Here is a 14,750-nt window from a genome sequence, read left to right on the forward strand (position 1 = left end):
GAGGACTAGGAGAACTATTAAAACATAGAACCCTATTCTTAAAATTCCTCTCCAAATGGGAGAGATGTCAAAGAACTCTACCCTTAAAATTCCTCTCCAAATGGGAGAGATGTCAAAGAATTCTACCATACATTTTGCTTTTGCTGACTAATAGGTATATTACCCCCATTGCTTACTGCAATGAATGAAAGAATGATGCAGATAAGCATCATGAAACTCATGGCTTCGCTTCTATGTGAAATCATTGTTTCGCTTTTCTTTTCAGGACCTTAACAGAGAATTCCCCCCAAAGTCCTTAGTTTCTTTTTATTTCACTTCCAAGTTGTCTTGTGCAGTCTGAGTCTCGACTCCTGTCTGAGTACTCGTCTCTTTGTTACTTGGATCATTGTTTCTCGGATCCGCGTTTTCATGTTCTCGCACTCGAAATGGTTTCACGTGTCGTACCGACACCCACGTCAGATCTCGCTCTGTGGAAACACAAGCGAAAGCCTTGCCCCCCTCTAGGTGGCGCTGTCACCGGCCTCCCCAGGTCGGACAACAGCATGAGCTGGACTGCCCCTCGTCCTGTCAACTGCCGTGTTCGTGATCTCGTTTGAGACCGTGTCTGCCTGGCTTTTAATTCAGCTGGAAATGGAGCTTGAACACCAGAACGTCTCCCTTGAAGGGAAGGGACTGGGACTCCGAGGGTTTTCATCCAGAGGTACCAAGTCTGAAGAGGGTGTGGAGCCGCTGGGACATAGGAACCCGAGCACGGCCCCTCCTCGCCCGAGACGTCACGGGCCCGCCCCCGCCCGCGCTCTACTCTGCGCATGCGTGCTTTCCGAGCCTCTCCCAGTCTCTCCTGGGCTGACGTCACTCTCTCCCTAGTTCCACCTCCCAGGTCTCCTCCCTCGGTCTGCCCCTGACTCTGTCTCTGTGTCCATTCCTCCCGCCGGTGTGTACGGCCCGCCCCCCGCCGGCACCCGGGCCCGCCCCGCCCCGCAATTCGAGCCGAATTTGTCCGCGGGTTTTTGCGAGTTCTGCCCGCCGCGCGTGTCCCTGGGACGGCCGCCACCCCCCGGCGCCGTGCTGACAAAAGCCGCACCGGGACATGTGTCTCCCGGTATCTCTTCACTCATGCCCCCCGCCGGCTCCGCCGCTACCGCGCCGTGCCCCCGCGAGGAAGCGCCCCCCCCCGATCCCTTCTCTGTCCCCCTTCACCCCCCCCTCCGATCCTGACTCCCCTGTACTCTCCGGAGTTTCAGGACGCTTTAGGAGTTTCCTGGGGTTTCTGGGTTTTGGGACCGGGGCTTTAATATTTTTTCCTGCTCTCTTTTCTCGAGAGCCCTTTCCCCCTGGCTTCTTAAGGCCAGAAATAATTTTTTTCCGGAGCTTTGCTCCCCCATCCTTCTGCTGAGGATGCAGAGCAACTTTTCGTTGCTCTCCCAGTCTTTTCGACTGTGCTGATATGCTTTTCTTTTTTTTTCTTTTTCCGGGAGCCTTGCTCCCCCACCCTTCTGTTGAGGATGCTCTCCCAGTCTTTTCGACTGAACCGGTATGCTTTTCCAGCATTACCCTTGCCGGCGAGAGCAGCTTTAACGCTGTCTCGTCTTTTTTGTCGTTAAGAAATATCAGTGCCTATTGATTTCCTGCCAAAACCCCACTTCGAATAGCAGGCATGTTTCGGCCAGTGGGTAATTAAGCCTTGCCCACAACAATAGTTGTTTTAATACTTTCTTTAGGATCTCTTCTGTGTGTGTTTGAGCCACGCCTTGTAAGGCGGACAAAATTTCCCATTGTTGTTGGGAGAGTGTGCAATTATGTTCTTATATTTTGACCTTCTCACCGAATCTGTCGTCAGAGCTGTCCGAAGCCTCCCGTCTCTGTCCAGCAGGTCACAGGAGAAGAATCCGGAGGCGCCTTCCGGTTCCGATCCGGGCTGCTCTGCTACGAACTGTCTTCGGTAGAAGCTGAGAGATGTAATTCTCAGTGACTGCTGTTTTTTGCAGACTCCTCTGGCTGTTTTTCTTTCTCTTCTTCTTTTTCTTTTTTCTTCAGGCTTCTCTCCTCAGGAGCTATCAGTGCTCTCCTGGGAACTCGTCCTAGATTGGAGCTGCCCTCTTTGCTCTTCAGTTCTTGAGCTTCAGCTCTTCAGGGCTGATTCCCCCCCCGAAAGGGTTGGTGGGGAGTAGCCCACGCAGTGAACGCCACTTGTCGGATCCCATTTTTCTCTTTGTTACTGTTTTATGGTTGATTTATGTTTGCTGGTTGTCGGTTTCTCTTCCCGGCTGTTTTATGTTCGGAGATAGCTCAGGGATGCCACTTGCTCGGTTTCTCGGCTGTTTAGGTGGCCTGGAAAGGCCCAGGGTGGCCTTGGACAGCCCGGCGCTTCAAAGGACGAGGAGAGACTTCTGATCTTGTTTCGGTCTCAGTGTTTATTAATTGTTTATCTAAAAGATTTTCTTTCAGCCCGACAGAGGTCTGCACAGCAGTCAGCCATGGGCACACTCCCGAGCCTCCGGGGCGGTCACTTATCTTTATACCTAAAGTTACGTGTACAATATTTATGATTTTTCTCCAATACCTTCTACTCTTATTAACCGGTGCACTTCTAGTAAAGACCAATCCCAAAGTGCCACCATCACCACAGAAGATGGAGGCCAAGAAGAAGAAGAAGAAGGACAGGACACGCCCCAATTCCTCCATCTTACTTCTCTAGACCCCCCTGTACAGAAATCCTAAACCCTGTGTATTATACTCTAACTAACTTATCCCTTCACCATTCACCCCAGTGAAATCCTCCCAGTCCTCATACAGATGTTATCTCCTGTGTAGGATCAAAGTCCAGCCACCAGACACTTCTGGCAACATTCCAGGACTCCCGAGCCCCCCAAGGGTGGTCTTGGTTGCTCTGCACCTTCATCCTGAGGTGCTGAGATCCCACATCAGCTCTGTGTTTCTCCAGCTTCAAATGGCAGCATCTGGCTCTTGGCTCCAGCTCGGCGACAATTCAGCTCTGGCACGAGCCTCTGGAAGCCCACCCCACCATCCATATGCTAGCCCCGCAGTGATTTTAGCTCCCACCGAGCAGTCCCCAGTCTCTTTGCACACCCCTGCACAAGTTCTCCTGGATGCCCGCAGCCCCGTTCACAGGTCTAGTGCCTTTGCCATTTTCATTCAAATTGCACGCCGCGCAGTCCACTTAACAGCCCCACAGTGCGCCCCAAGAGGTGCCATTACAGGCACAGGCAATATTCTACCATCGACGGGGTATTCAGGCGCAAGCTTGCGGCCCCCTTTCCCCACTCCACACATCCTGTTCTACTATTAGTGGCAATACCCAGCCTCTGCATCCATGTCACAGGCCTAGAGGGATCTCGGCGCAAGAACAATACACTGCCTTTACCAGCCCTAAGGTTGCTGTGATGTGTTAAGCTACAATTCCAGTCCCCAAAGGATGACAAGAGCAGGCACAGTGACTCCAGCTCTTTCAGCTCTTGACCCATAAGCTTTATTTTACTGCCAGCTCTCTTCTTCCAGCCCCAGCTCTGTGTTTCTCCAGCTTCAAATGGCAGCATCTGGCTCTTGGCTCCAGCTCGGCGACAATTCAGCTCTGGCACGAGCCTCTGGAAGCCCACCCCACCATCCATATGCTAGCCCCGCAGTGATTTTAGCTCCCACCGAGCAGTCCCCAGTCACTTTGCACACCCCTGCATAAGTTCTCCTGGATGCCCGCAGCCCCGTTCAAAGGTCTAGTGCCTTTGCCATTTTCATTCAAATTGCACGCCGCGCAGTCCACTTAACAGCCCCACCGAGATTTCATCCGCACCCCAAGAGGTGCCATCACAGGCGCAGGCAATATTCTACCATCGACGGGATATTCAGGCGCAAGCTTGCGGCCCCCTTTCCCCACTCCACACATCCTGTTCTACTATTAGTGGCAATACCCAGCCCCTGCATCCATGTCACAGGCCTAGAGTGATCTCGGCGCAAGAACAATACACTGCCTTTACCAGCCCTAAGGTTGCTGTGATGTGTTAAGCTACAATTCCAGTCCCCAAAGGATGACAAGAGCAGGCGCAGTGACTCCAGCTCTTTCAGCTCTTGACCCATAAGCTTTATTTTACTGCCAGCTCTCTTCTTCCAGCCCCAGCTCTGTGTTTCTCCAGCTTCAAATGGCAGCATCTGGCTCTTGGCTCCAGCTCGGCGACAATTCAGCTCTGGCACGAGCCTCTGGAAGCCCACCCCACCATCCATATGCTAGCCCCGCAGTGATTTTAGCTCCCACCGAGCAGTCCCCAGTCACTTTGCACACCCCTGCATAAGTTCTCCTGGATGCCCGCAGCCCCGTTCACAGGTCTAGTGCCTTTGCCATTTTCATTCAAATTGCCAGCCCCGCAGTCCACTTCCCAGCCCCACAGTGCGTCCCAAGAGGTGCCATTACAGGCACAGGCAATATTCTACCATCGACGGGGTATTCAGGCGCAAGCTTGCGGCCCCCTTTCCCCACTCCACACATCCTGTTCTACTATTAGTGGCAATACCCAGCCCCTGCATCCATGTCACAGGCCTAGAGTGATCTCAGCGCAAGAACAATACACTGCCTTTACCAGCCCTAAGGTTGCTGTGATGTGTTAAGCTACAATTCCAGTCCCCAAAGGATGACAAGAGCAGGCGCAGTGACTCCAGCTCTTTCAGCTCTTGACCCATAAGCTTTATTTTACTGCCAGCTCTCTTCTTCCAGCCCCAGCTCTGTGTTTCTCCAGCTTCAAATGGCAGCATCTGGCTCTTGGCTCCAGCTCGGCGACAATTCAGCTCTGGCACGAGCCTCTGGAAGCCCACCCCACCATCCATATGCTAGCCCCGCAGTGATTTTAGCTCCCACCGAGCAGTCCCCACTCACTTTGCACACCCCTGCATAAGTTCTCCTGGATGCCCGCAGCCCCGTTCACAGGTCTAGTGCCTTTGCCATTTTCATTCAAATTGCCAGCCCCGCAGTCCACTTCCCAGCCCCACAGTGCGCCCCAAGAGGTGCCATCACAGGCACAGGCAATATTCTACCATCGACGGGGTATTCAGGCGCAAGCTTGCGGCCCCCTTTCCCCACTCCACACATCCTGTTCTACTATTAGTGGCAATACCCAGCCCCTGCATCCATGTCACAGGCCTAGAGTGATCTCGGCGCAAGAACAATACACTGCCTTTCCCAGCCCTAAGGTTGCTGTGATGTGTTAAGCTACAATTAACACATTAACACACAAAATACCAGTGCCACAATATGACAATAGCAGGCCCAGTGATTTATGCTCTTTCAGCTCTTGTCCCACAAGATTTATTTTATCGTCTCTGTGCCAGCCCTATAGTTCCCATGTTGTGTGCAGACCCGATCCCAGTCCCACAATGATAAGACCAGGCCCATTGATTCCAGCTCTTTCAGTTCTTGGCCCACAAGGTTTATTTTACTGCCAGCTCCCTTCTTCCAGCTCTGTGTCCCATTCTGCGTTTAGTCCTCAGATCCACAGTGAGTATCCCTTCTAGCAGTGACGGTTTCTGCAGCACTGCAGTCCCCACCCCGTCCCCAGTGATTTCAGCTCCAGTCCCACAAGCTTTATTTAACTGCCAGCTCTTCTCTTACACTTCCTGCTCAACATCTTCACAGTAGTGCCACACAATACTACTTGTGCTTCTCAGGACAGGATCTTTATTTTAGCTGTAGTACTTGAGCTCAGATCACAGCCCTTACAGCAATTTCAATTCCAACCATGCAGTTCACCTCCCCACTCCACAATCCCTATCCCAGCCCCACAGAGGTTTTACATCAAACCCTACCATATTTCTGTCTCCTCCAGCTCTGCTGCCTCAGCTCCAGCTCCTCAGCTTCCTACTGGCTGCAGCTAAAAGCTGCTCATGCTTCTCACTGCACCTTGGGGCTGTTCATAAGGCCACAAATCAGTTACTGCCATCATTTCAATTTCAGTGTCTCTAGAAGCTGTCCCATCCACCCACCCAGCCCTAAGTGGCAACCCTAAGTGGCATCCCAACTCTGGGGACACTGGAGGCCTGAAGCTCAACATCCACCCTCCCCCTCACCCTGGCTCTCTGCCCAGCACGTGCACAAAGGCCCCCTCACCTCCCCTCAGGCAGCTCCAGGGGCTGGGAAGAGCCACTGGACTCCTTCCTCCCCATCCCAAAAGGCACTCTTGGGCTGGTTCTTGGGCCCTAGAACCCTCTGAGCCCCCACACCCTCAGCCCCTCGTTGGTACCACAGGGCAGGGGCTGGGAACCCCCAGGCATAACCTGCAGGCCCTGTGCTGCAGCTCCATGCCTTCCTCCCATGGCATTTATCTGGCCTCAGCATTTCCACCACTCCACATTGTTTTGGGCCTGACTCATGCCAAAATCATTATTCCACACCCTGGGGTTTTATGTCCCCACTGCTCTCACAACTGGTGTTTCAGCCCCAGTCCCACAACCCTTACCGAATTAACATGAGATATCCAGTAAAGAAAACAAATCAAACCAAAAAGATGTATTAAAACGGGCAATACTAAAATAACACAATTAAGAAAGAAAAACATTACAAGTAAAAACAAAATAAAGTAATAAAAATACAAAAAGCAAGCTTTATTCCTCGTATTCTGAACATTTCTTTAAATCCAGAAACCGCGAAGCGGCTACTTCCCAGTCCCCAGTGACAGCAGGCGGTGCCCCCCCCCCCACCGCGCCACTCCAGGCCCCACACCAGCCGCCGGCTACCCGAGCCACGCAGGGCGCGGCAGAAAGAACTGGACACGGCCGGCCCCCAGATACTGCCGCAGGCGTCGCGTCCGTGCTCACCAGCGCTCCCCGGATCAGCTGCCGCGGGGGTCCCGTCCTGGCGCAGCGCCGCTCCTCGGATCGCGTATCCGCAGCTCCCGTCTCTCCCAGCTTCACCGCCGAACTGACGCCACTGCCGCCCCAACGCACGCTATTTATGCCCCACGGGCAGACAGCCAGCCAATCACAACCCGAGGCAGCGCCTGCCGGCTCCACCAATCCCAGCCCGCCCATTCCCGCCGTGCTCTGCTCCGCGACTCCCCGCGGTCCCCTCAAGCGCTGCTCCCGCCGCCGCCATTGCTGTGGCCGCGTCCGCCCGCTCCCCGCCGCCTGCCCGTTTCCCTGGACCAGAACCTGATCCCGACCAGGACCTGAACTGGAAGCTCCCGGCCGCCCTTCCCGTCCGCAACAGCGCCTGCCGAGGCAGCGGCAGCAGGGACACTGCTCCGCCGGCTCCCAAAGCAGCGGTGGCAGGAGCGGCACCTCAGGCGTACGGGCGAGCGGGGCCAGTCTGACGGGTCGAGCCGCCACTGAGCGGGCTGAGATTGGCGGGACCGCTTCCGGTTTGAAAGGGCGGCTGTGATTGGACAGGGCGGACAGAGAAAGGCGGGCCGTGATTGGCAGGCTTGGGAGCCGTCAGGCTGCGGCCCGTGGGAGCGTGGGGCGGAGCTCGGGCTGCCCGAAGGGCTCGCAGGCGGCGGCGGCGGCGGCGGCGGTCCCGCTCGCGAAACCCCCGTCTCCTTCTCCGGCCCTCTCTCGTGCCCAGATCCCGGCGAAAAGACCCCCGCAGAGTGCCTACCGGAGCGCCCCATCGGCACTCGGGGCAGGAGGCGGAGAGGAGTGTAGCCCGGGAGGGGTTCCGGGTCGTCTTTGCGACAGCAGCGCGGACCAGGGAGCGGCGGCGATTTGGTCAGGAGAGGGCTCGGGAGCGGGGAGGGCGTGCAGCGCCCGCTGCGGGCTCTGGGTGCCTCTTCTACCGCAGTGCTTCCGCTTCTGCGGGGACTTGGCCTGCCCCGCCTGGCCGAGATCAGCACCCTGGCCAAAGTTAAGTGCCCGCGTCCCCCTGCCCACCCTCCGCCTGCTGCGGGCCCGCTGCTCACCCTCGTCGTCGGATGTTATAGATGATAAAACAATACTGGCTTTCACATTCATAGATTAGCTTTTTGCATTACAAGTATTTTGATGTGGTAAAACTTATACTTACTTTGAACTGCTTTGTATAGTGTAATATGCCAGTTTATGTATGCACTGTATATTTCATGTGAATAGTAGCGTGATAAATATATGGTAGGCAAAATGTTAAAATAGAAACTAAAATACTTCTATGTAACTAACTCAGAAAATGGTGTAAAGCAATTATTCTGTTTCTTATAACTGCAGACTGCCCCTACCAAGTGATAAGATAATAGTGACACAAAAAGAGCTTAAGCATCCAGGAAGGATTTATCGACTCTTACCAGTGTTATCAGGGAGTGTGAAGCAACAGGATAAAACTACAGGAAGAAATAAAATATGTAGACCTAATTTACAGAACGTTCTGCAGACAAGTCAGAGGTTAAAACCAAACAAGAGAGTTCCTGGAACATCAAAAAGTCAAAGGAATGTTTGAATAATGTGTAAGTTAATGAATATGCCTGTAACCTCAGCAATGTAACAGTATATAGTGAACATGTTTTTAAGCTACCTCTGTGCTCTTTGGCTGTGTGCTAAAAGCATCCCAGTGCTGGATTATTTTGTCCTTTTATCCTTTATTAAAATTTTAAAAATTATAAAGAGTGAACTCTGTTTATCACATCAGTGAAGCTTAAGCTGATCTGCATCCAGGTGTTTTGGGACCTGCTGGGGGAGGCCATCGAGGTAAGCGTGGGGCTACCGCAGTGGAGGCCAAGTATTTCAACACAATAGCATAATCAGCAACGTTAATTAATTTTGTATTCTTCATGCAAGCCTCAGCCTAAAGAACGCTACCAGCCTCTACTAGGATTAATAATACGCATAGTAAGTGTTACTAGTATTAATATTTAGGTAAGAACTGTTAGTGTTAACACTGGCAGTCAGTGTGTTAGCTGGTGTTTACTGTGAAGCTCTGCTCTCCCACAGTATGACAAGGTCCTGAAGCTGTCCTCAGGTGCGCAGTTAGGTGAGCACTGCTGTCCTTACCACGGTCCCCCGATGGAGCCACGCTCCAGAGACGGGCAGCAGTGACTCTGCAGAGGCCTTCCCAAGGTGACAGAGCTCGCCCTCCTTCCCATCTGCAGTCAGGGGATGTGAAGGCAACCATTGCTGTCCTCGGCTTCATCATCTCCAGTGCAGCCAAGCACAGTATAGTCAATGAGTCTCTGTCAAGTGAGCTGCAGCAGCTGGGACTGCCCAAAGGCAGGGGAAGCCCTCAGGGTGGCACCATCAGCCAGACCTGCTGGGATGTTGCTGACAGTTCCCAGCCCTGCCTTCTTCACAGCCAGATGGAGGGCAGGCTGCCTGCTGTGCTGTCCTCCATCACCTCCCTTCTGTACCATCAGTCCCTGGGGGCTCCTCAGGTGCTTTGGTGAGGTTTGGCAGCTGCAGGTCTGGTGTGAGCAGAGGGATTCTTCTCTTGTCTCCCCTCATGAGCAAAGCATGCCAGCCAGCTGTGCTGTTTTACATGTGACTGACCCACAAAATTGCAGGAGACTGAGGACTCGTAACGGGTGCAGGACAAGTTCAAAAGCAACTTGGGACAAAACCTCTGTCTTTGTCAGTCCAAAGGGACAGCAGAGCTCACATCTGCTCACAATAATCCTCTGGGGAGTGGAGCAATGTCTGTATGGAAAGATGACTGGGGGTAAAATCAGTGGAAACCGAGAAGTTACATTTGTATCCTAACAGGAGCTATAATGGGACAGAAATTTTAGGGTAAAATACAGGTGCTGTTCCCAGGATGGAGCTGGGTTGGCATGCTCCACGATGATTCCCCATGCAACCATAAGGACCTGCTAAGGGTGGTGGAGTGGAGTGGGGCACCACAACCAGGCTCTGCCAAAATCTTTGCAGGGGCAGCAACTCCATGGTAATTTGAAGCTTATTAATTGCATAGCAAGGGCTATTTGGCATATGTAGGAACACTTTCCAACCTAGCGTCTGAAGACCAATTTAGAGGAGGCGCCTCTAAGTCGAAAGCCAGCCAGACCTTATGTTCTTAGCACCATTCATTTAGAAGAAATCCTGTGACATTTGCAAATTTAAGAGGTGACACCCCCATTCAGACCATGGCTCCTGGGTGCGAACAATAGCTCTTTACAACAGCAAGGAAATCTGCACGCCCTAGTGTCTCAAGGTCACTTCACCTGAGAGTCCAGAGACCCAAATCCAGCCAGAGTCCTAGTTCCCAAAAAACTTCTGCTATAAGAAATCCTTCAAAGTGTGCAATTCTAGGAGTGGAAATCCTACAGGAAACATGAGGCTTCAGGCTGCAAATGGGATCTCTTTTCCACACAATGGAAAACTCAGCAAGCCCTTCTGGCAAGACCAGTTCACAGGAGGCCCACAATTCTCAAGGGCCAGGCTTGAGAGATCCGACTCCATGGAAGCTTTAATCTGAGAAAAATCCTGTGATGTTGGTACTTTTAAAAGGCAGAATGGCACATTTAGACCCTGGCTGATGCTTTGGAGAGTGATTCTTTTACACAGTAAATAATGATTTCATTCCAATGTCTGTAGGTCACTTTGGAAACAGCCCCTGAAACCCAAGACCAAGAAGAGCCATACTTCATGACAGCTGCCATCTGGGAGGAATCCTATGACATTTGTGATTCAAGAAATTGAACCCAAAATTTCAACAGCTGATATGCAGATGCAAAAGACTGCTGTTTTCCTGAGATAAGAAATACTCCAAACCTAACATTCTGAAGGAGTTCAGAATACACACCCAGGACTGTCATACCCCCCAAAGCGCTACCTCCTGGCAGATTGTCTCTATGGTAAACCCTATCACACTAGAAATGTTAGGAAGCAGAATCCAAACTACAGCACAAGCACCTGTAAGGAAAAGGTACCTCTGTTCATGAGATAGAACCCTTTCTGTTCCCTTCAGCCCCTGCAGCTGTTCTCATGCTTTCAGGGCACTTGATTGGTTCATTCCTAGATAAAACTTATGTCTTTATTTTCAAAGCTATTACCCATCTCTAGTCAGAGTTTCCTACATTCCTGTATACAAATAAGTGGATAGAGAGAGGGTTTCTTTCCAAATGAATTTAGAGATAAATTCCTTTTCTTTGCCAATACCTATAAAAATGAAAACCTTGACAGGTTTTAGTATTCTACACCCACCCCTCCCTGTGAAATTTATGGCAGTTTTGGGTCCCTCTGGGAGACGACATCCAGCATGTCATGCTGGACTGTTCTAGAGAGTAATTTTCAAATGTAAGCTTAGCAAAGTTTGAATTGACTTGTCCAGAGAAAACACCTACAAGTGAACACCTACACCTGCCTACAAAGAGCTAACAAGCCCCTGGCAGCTGCCAGCATCAAAGCACAGCGGATGTTTCTAATACAGGGTAAGGATAACAATATCACCTTCTGTTCTCTCCAGCTTCTTTTCCCTGCAGTCATATTTTGCTTCTTATGATTTTTTTAGTCTCTGTATCTTCTTGGACAGCACCGAGCCCGACGACAAGGATACGAGAGCCTTTCCCTGCCGTGCGGAGAGAACCAGGAAAACAGTTAAAATAAGAACAGGGCAGTTTGAAATTCATACTTGCAACAAAAGCAGCGCCTAACCAACAGAACAGAAATAAACAAAGCATGATACCTCCCTGGGGACAGTAGACTTACAAACTCTCCAGGATTTACAATTCCAGCGACCAACCCCTTCAGGACAGCAGCCAAGTGTCCCGTGGGGTGGTGCTGCACCAAAGAACCATCTGAGAGGTTCCAAAGAGTGAAATGCACAATATTTTGCAAAGACAAAAAATCTTGCAAAATAACAAAAATACAATAGATGTAAACTACAGGGCAAGAGTACAAGTGTTACCTTTGGGAGCTGGAACCATCCAGGTGAGCACCTGATAACTGGATCCTCACCAGAGTTTGAACCCTTCAGGACACAGAAGTGTTTTCCCCAGAAATTTCACAGACTGAGTTTTGACAGAAGCACGCTCGCCGGATCCTCAGAAACGTCGCCCATTCTCCAGGTGTCTGGAGAGAACTGCAAATGGCTCTCACGTAGTTGGAGCTAGTTCTGTAAGGTCTCAGGGTGAATTTCACCAGATGCAACTGAATTGGGCAACTCCCAGTGAGACAGAAGGAACCCAAAGCTTGTTTTACCCAAACCTTGGGTAAGCACAGCTCCAGCAAATACTGAGGAAACAGACATAACAGGGTAAAAATAATAAAACTATTGCTTTTTCTTTAATCTTGCCTTTTTTTTTTTTTATTCAGATGAGCAAAACAATGAAGGAGAAGGTGAAAAACTCACCATTACTGAACATTTCATCATCTGTAAGCTGAGCATCCTTAGCATAGAGGACTCCAGAGTTAAAATTCACTGATCCCTGGGAAATAAAACCAAATATATGACAAACAGTCAAACAGAAGGCGTAAAAATTTGTTTCCTCTACGGACTTTCAAGTATGTATCTTTGTATATATCCTACACATTACAACATACACTTTATACCATCTCCTAATATATAATAATTTACCTTTAAACTTTGATAGTATAGTGTGGAGAAATGGCTCCATGACAGAGGTCACACAGACATTCGCTTGTTAGCCGACCAGGAGCTGGGAAAGTACCGAACACAGGTAGTTTGAGTTTTGCACCTGCAAGATAGCGTGTGCCTGGGCCTAGCTGGGTAGGATAACAAGTAGACAGAGAGACGAGGGAAATAGGGAATGTAGGCCCAAAGGAATGAGGAAGAGTTGATGGTATAGTTTAACCAATAGATCGCTTGGCTTACAGAATATTCATAAGCTTATTATGTGCTGTATAAGTGTCTGATACTCTCTGCAATAAACATAGCTTGCTGATCTCATATTGAGTGTCCGAGTCTTCCCTCACCCAAGAGTATAGCATAAAATTATTAACTAAAATTGGTGATCTATTATTATTAAGTTGTGCTTAAAGTTATTTTTGATGTCATGTTCAAAACAATTTTTTTTTTTTTTTACTGTAATGAATGAGCAATTGATCTCAAAGTCATCACAAGCCCATCAAAAAAACAAAGCTCTATTCACTGGGCAGGTCTGTGAGCTAGAGGGTAGTTAGGCTTGTACTTACCTCTTGCTCTTCATGAGCCAATAAACCAATAAATCCTGTAAACAAAACCAGGATCTTTAGCCCACTCCTATTAAAGATTCTACAAGATTTGTGTTTAGAAGTTTAGATTTTAAATGGCCAGTTCAATGGATAAATAAAGACAGTTTAAGTAGTATTACTTTACTCTTATTATTATTATTATTGGTAATAGTATTATCAGCTACTGGAAGAAACAAACCAGTAGTATCTATACTTAATTACTTCTATTTCCAGAAAATAATAAAGAAAAAGAACCAAACCAAAAAAAGTCACTTCCTACCTTTTGTATCTCAGGATGATGAATTTCTCTTGGGCACTTCTCCAATTTATCAAGACTCATAGCACTGAAAGGCAAACAAAACAGTGCTTTATAGAAGGCCAAGTGCACGTTTCAAGGCTGAACCACCAACTGATTGCAGTGACAGCAGTTACAACATGAATCGTTCCCAGAGCCTCTGTTCAATGGAATGGAATGTTTTGTGGAACTGCCATTTCTTTCCCAAAATACTAACTTCCAACACTTCCTAAACTTAGTTTGCATTTTAAAAACAGAAATTAGTAAGACTCTGTGTGGACATCAGGTTTATTTCCTTCTAATGCACAGAGCTCTGTTCCATCATCCTTCACTTTGGCTCTACACAGAATCATGGTGAGCTTTTTAGGAGTGCTCAATAACCAATTCTATTTCTTTTCCTAGTTCTCTCTCTTCTTCAATAATTAAAGGCAAGTCAAATGAAAAATGACAAGTTCAGCATCAAAGTCACACTTTTTCCCTTTGTCTGCTCAAGAACAGGCTCTAAATCCACTTATTGCTGCCTTCAACGATTCAGACTTGCAAAACCATTCTTACATGTTTTACAGGTTTATCATAAAACCCACAGAACGCAAGCTCTGAATTACAGGAAAAGGTACACAGGCAAATATCTAAACTGATTACTTATTTGAAAACACATACCTTAATTCAGATTTCACCCAGAATGTTTCTGTGGGACACTAAGGGAGACATATTTTGTGAGTACCCTGTAAACGAGAAAAGCCAGCATAGATTACAGGACATACCCACTTTTTCTGCATATTCAAATAGAATTATTAATAAAAACAATTAAGTTTAAAAAGAAGGAAGATAACCAAGGTAATTTTACTCAGCTATATTTACTCCCGATTAAGAGAAAAAAAAAAAGGCCCGGGTGCTGCAAAGAAAAAAAAAGTGAACCACAAACGCTTACAGTAGAATTTTAAAACAATCACTTGGATAAAAGAATCTTATGGAACGTGAAGTAGAAAAAAAGTGAAACCACTATCAGACCTGCCTATTTTCTCACCAGTGTACAAGAAAATCCTAAAAGCAGTATAAAGTCACTGCCTAAAACCGGTCATGGGATATAACCAAGAACAATTCAGGCATTTGCTAATCTAGACAGAAACCTTTTCTGGATGCTAGTGTCAAATCACAAGTTTTGTCTTTCAGAAGCTCGACAATGCTGGAAAGCATTTTCCCCGGGGCTCGGGAGGGCAGGAGCGGAAGGGGGGGTGACTTTGCAGCTCGCACCTGTGCCATCCGAAGCATACAGCCCGCCCGCTCTCTGCGCTGGGCATTCTCCCGGCCATCTCTGGGTGTCCCGCTCAGCGCCGCTCCATCCGTTTCCATGGCACAAAGAGCCGCGAGCACTAATGCAGGCAGC

The 14,750-nt window shown here is 49.1% G+C and overlaps 2 long non-coding RNA genes across 3 annotated transcripts; both read right to left on the reverse strand.

The window, feature by feature from the left end:
• Window positions 1–224: 224 nt before the first annotated feature.
• LOC134431509 (uncharacterized) lies at window positions 225–2,306 on the reverse strand. Its single transcript, XR_010031009.1, has 2 exons — window positions 1,826–2,306; window positions 225–467 (listed from the first exon to the last, which is right to left on the reverse strand). It is a non-coding gene; the product is annotated as an uncharacterized LOC134431509 (long non-coding RNA).
• Window positions 2,307–9,962: 7,656 nt separating this feature from the next.
• Window positions 9,963–12,537, reverse strand: LOC134431508 (uncharacterized). 2 transcript variants are annotated; one of them, XR_010031008.1, is made up of 5 exons: window positions 12,473–12,537; window positions 12,248–12,323; window positions 11,804–12,129; window positions 11,347–11,464; window positions 9,963–10,510 (listed from the first exon to the last, which is right to left on the reverse strand). It is a non-coding gene; the product is annotated as an uncharacterized LOC134431508 (long non-coding RNA). The 2 variants fall into 2 exon arrangements; XR_010031007.1 differs by lacking the exon at window positions 12,473–12,537 and having other exon boundaries at window positions 12,248–12,420.
• Between the last annotated feature and the right edge of the window lie 2,213 nt (window positions 12,538–14,750).

Source organism: Melospiza melodia, chromosome W, assembly GCF_035770615.1.
Source record: "Melospiza melodia melodia isolate bMelMel2 chromosome W, bMelMel2.pri, whole genome shotgun sequence".
Lineage (NCBI taxonomy): Eukaryota > Metazoa > Chordata > Aves > Passeriformes > Passerellidae > Melospiza > Melospiza melodia.